The sequence below is a fragment of the Elephantulus edwardii genome, unplaced genomic scaffold (assembly GCF_000299155.1).
Source record: "Elephantulus edwardii isolate Elephantulus edwardi_28Jun2011 unplaced genomic scaffold, EleEdw1.0 scaffold00277, whole genome shotgun sequence".
NCBI lineage: Eukaryota > Metazoa > Chordata > Mammalia > Macroscelidea > Macroscelididae > Elephantulus > Elephantulus edwardii.
In genome coordinates, this window is record NW_006400027.1 from 2,817,453 (window position 1) to 2,821,999 (window position 4,547).

A 4,547-nucleotide genomic window follows, 5' to 3' on the forward strand; every position below is an offset into this window, starting at 1 on the left:
AGAGAGAATAGTGCAACAATGAATGAGTGGAAGCCCAAAATCTCTGTAAATGTTTATGAAAATTAATAAAATATAATTATAGAAAAAAAAATAAACTTTGTATATTCTGGATTCATCCAGGAAAGGAAAATAAGTGTTCCTGTCATGCCCACGGAAGTGCCGCCAAAGGAATTTTCCCACATCTGTAAGGACAAAGAACACTTTATTCTGCAGAATATTTGGAGATCCTCTCCCCAGTGGATAGATCATGCACAAAGAAGCATAAAAAAAGCACGAATCCACCTTTTAAGACCCTCCCAAATTCTTTGCTCAGGGCTGGGTAATTGGGAATATGGTTGGTGGTAGGGTAATTAGTCATGTGAGTCAGCTTCTGAATGCCTGGGCTTATTTTGCCCGCCTCTGCCCTCTCCGTGTCTCGCATGCTGCTTTCCAGAGTCACGTCAGTTAATTGGTTACTTGTAATCTGATAAGACTTTTGCCTCAGAAGACTTCCCAGCACCTCTGGGTTTATTCTCCTTCAAAAACTAAGAATTTTTATGGCTCATCCGTGCTTCTGAAGTTAATGAGTTTGGTTCAAGTTTGAATTTGGGTTAGGCTTTCGGTGGTGGGGGCTCCTCTCCAGACACCCGAAATGGGGGTCCATGCTGTCCCCTCGTTCTTACTCTAGACAACTCTCAATATCTATGTCTGTTCAAGAGAGCAGCTAGTTTAGAGAGAAGGGAGATGAAAGAAAGAGCTCCATCTTCTCAGGTGTGGGCATTGAGGGATTATGGTGATGGCTATAGTCATGGTTAATCAATATCTTGTCTTTCAAATAATCAGCAGTTTTAATTTACCATCTACTCCATGTGAGAAAGATGGTCAGATCTCTCCTGTAAAGATGTATGGCCTCAGAAACAGAATGGAGCTATGAGGTAAAAACAAAACAGACAAATAAAACAACCCAACCCTATTTGATGGAAGGGGGAAACAGAGTTTCTTGTCAGCTCCATGTTTGATTTAAAATAATTTTAGTAATCTTTTCTGCCAAATCATATGCAGTCTGTCAACTGCCATGTGAGCAAGATGATGTCAAATCCATAGTTTTTTTAAGACTACTAAATGCAAGAATATTAGTTTAAGGACTAATGTGTGTGTGATTGAAGCCATAATCTCTAATCATCTGCTATGTAGTTGAGAGGTAGGCAATAAATATGGATGATAGACAAAAAATTGATGACTTTGAGTTGTGGTGTTGGTGAAGAGTACTGAATATTTCATGGACTATCAAGAGAACAAACAGATAAGTTTTGGAGAAAGTGCAGCCAGAATGCTGCTTCTTGCTGTTTTTCAGTACCTTTGAGTCAAGTACAGCTAACTCAGTGTCCCTATGAACAACAGAGCTGAACTCTGTTCAATCCTATTCCATACCTAATAATCCCTGACATACTCTAACTCAGCTGCACCCACTTTGTCAGTCTACATGGTTAAGGGTCGTCTTTCTTTTGTTATTACTCCACCTTTTCAACCATAATGGAGTAGCCCCTCCTAACAACATGCCCAAAGTATGTCAGATGAAACTTCAGAATCCTTGACTCCAGGAAACATTCTGGCTTCACCCTCTCCAGGACAAACCTGTCTGTTGTCCTAGCAGTCCATGGTATATTCACCACCCTTCTCCAGCACCACAACTCAAGGGCATCAATTCTGTTTCTATCATCCCTATTCACTGTCCAACTCTCCGATGCATAGCACATAATTGCAAAGACTATAGCCTGGATCAGGCACACCTTAGTCTCCAGCCTGACATTGTTTCTCTTCAGTACTCTTGAGATGTCCCTCACAGCTGACTTTCCCAATGCAATTCGTCTCCTGATTTCCTGGCTGCTGTTATCAACAGTTTTGACTGTGGAACCAAGTAAACTAAAACGGTTAACTATCTCAATCTCTTCACCATCCATCCTGATGCTGTCAATTGGCCCAGTGGTGAGAATCTTTGTTTTCTTGATACTGAGCTTCAATCCATATTGAAGACTGCAGTCCTTGACCTGTTGCAGCAAGCGCTTCAGGTCCTCCTCAGTTTCAGAGAGCAGGAGTGTTATCATTTGCATAACGCAGGTTGTTGATGATTCTTCCACCAATACTGATGCCACATTCCTCCTCGTATAGCCCAGCATCTCAGATGATCTGTTCTGCAAACAAAATTGAAAAGGTATGGAGACAAAATACATCCCTAATGGACTCCTTTCTTGATTTTGAGCCATCCAGTGTCTCCCTGCTCTGTTCTGACGACTGCCTCTTGGTCCAAGTATAGGTTTCACATTAGCACAATCAAATGTTCTGGGATTCCCTTTCTTCTCATAGTCAGCCATAGTTTGTTGTGATCCACACAGTCAAAAGCCTTTGCATAGTCAATGAAGCACAGATAGACATTATTCTATTCTCTGCTTTCTGCCAAGATCCATCTTACATTAGCTGTAGTATCCCTAATACCATGACCTCTTCTAAATCCAGCCTGCACATCTGGCAGTTCTCTGTTGACATATTGTTCCAAACATTTTTGGATAATTTTCGGCATAATCTTGCTTGCATGATATTAGTGATATTGTTCCATAATTTTCACGTCTGTTTGTTGAAATAAATCAATTGGTATGCTGTCAACTCTTGGAGCCTTGTGTTTTGCCAATTCCTTCATAGCAACTTGAACTTCCTCCTTCATCACCATAGGTTCTTGCTCATATGTTATTTCATAAAATTTCTCTGTGTCAGCCAATTCTTTCTGATACAGTGACTCTGTGTATTCCTTCCATCTTCTTTTTATACTTCCTGGATCATTCAACATTCTACCCAAACTATACTCTTTTCCAAAATCACAACTCAAAGGCATCATTATTTTGTCATCCTTATTCACACATAGCAAGTGATTAAAAAGACAATAGTCTAAATCAGTCACATCTTACTCCTCAAACTGACATCATTTTTCTTCAATAATTTGGAGAAGTCCCTGACTACAGACTTTCCCAGCATAATATGTCTTGTGGTTGCCTCACTGCTGGTACCAAATGTATTGATTATGACTCCAAATCAGATAAAATTGTTAACAGTTCATTCTTTTCTGTATCCATCATCTATCATAGTGAGAATATTTTTTTCTTTTTTCACATTGTGTTGTAATCCACATTGAAAGTTGGCTTCTTTGATTTTCTGGAGCAAGCACTTCAAGTCCACCTCATTTTCAGTATAATGAAAGTTGTTGTTGAGACTTGCTCCAATTCTAATTCCACACTCTTCTTCATAGATTCCATTTTATTGAAAAAATTGCTCAGCACACAGGCTGAATGGAAGCTCTGCTGGTCTAGTGGCAAGAAGCTGTGCTTCAATCCAGAAAGCACGCAGTTTGGGGCCAGCAGCTGCTCCATGGAAGAAGGATGGGGAAGCTCCTCCCATGAAATTAACTGCTTCTGAAATCCCACTGGAAGGTCAGCTGTGTGTTGATTCTGACTCTACAGTACACAACACTGCATACAACACACACATAGAAAGGATTGCTCTAGCAAATACTTCCAATACAATATTCAATAGGAATGATGATAGTAGGAATCTTTGACTTGTCCCTGTTCACAGATGGAATGCATTTATTCTCTCTCCGTTGAGATTAATGTTGTCTTTTTGTTTTGTGTACATACTTACACTTTGCTGAAGTTGTTGTTGTATTGGTTGTCTTCAAGTTGAGCACGACTCATAGCAAACACACGAATAAAAGGCCTGAAGCACTTCTACAACCATCGACATTTATCAAATTCATAGTCCCGAGAAATTTAGAAAGTGGATGCCACTCCTACTTCCAACTCTGTCACAGTATGTTATCGTTGTTATGTGCCAATGAGTGACCTGTGATATATAACGACCCTACCCAAGCCAGTCTCCCTAACTCTGACACATCAACCCCCATTGCTCAAAATCCTGTATCAATCCATTTCATCTGGGGTCTTCTTCTCCTGTGCTGTTTGTCCACCTTTCTGAGCATGTCCTTCTCCAAGGACCAACCTCTCCTGGCTATGTGCCCAAAGTAAGCGAGGCAGAGCTTCAAAATCCTAGCCTCCCAGGAAAGAGTTAATTTTACCCTGTCCAAACAGACCTTTTTCTTTGCAGAACATGGTCATATTTAAGACTCTTCTCCAGCATCACATCTCAAAGGCATCTACTTCTGTTATCCTTAGTCATTGTCCAACTCTCTGAAACATAACAAGTAATTAATACCATGACCTGGATTAGGTGCATCTTTGTATCTAGACTGACATAGTTGCTTTTCAGCACTGTGAAGAGGTCCATGACAGCAGATTTTCCCAGTGCAATTCATCTTTATGGTGCTGCCAATTGGCCCAGTGGTGAGACTCTTTTGTCTTCTTCTTCATGTTGAGCTTCAATCATTATTGAAGACAACAGTCCTTGACCTTTTGCAGCAAGTGCTTCAGGTCTTCTTCAGTGCAAGGAAGATTGTGTCATCTGTATATTGTAGGTTTTTAATAAGAGATTGTGGGTTTTTAATAAGCCTTCTTCCAATCTTG

At 40.3% G+C, this 4,547-nt stretch overlaps 1 pseudogene; it reads right to left on the reverse strand.

Annotated features, from left to right (window-relative positions):
* The window catches only part of LOC102860200, an 8,127-nt pseudogene extending 3,816 nt beyond the window's left edge, over positions 1 to 4,311 (reverse strand).
* Positions 4,312 to 4,547: the final 236 nt, after the last annotated feature.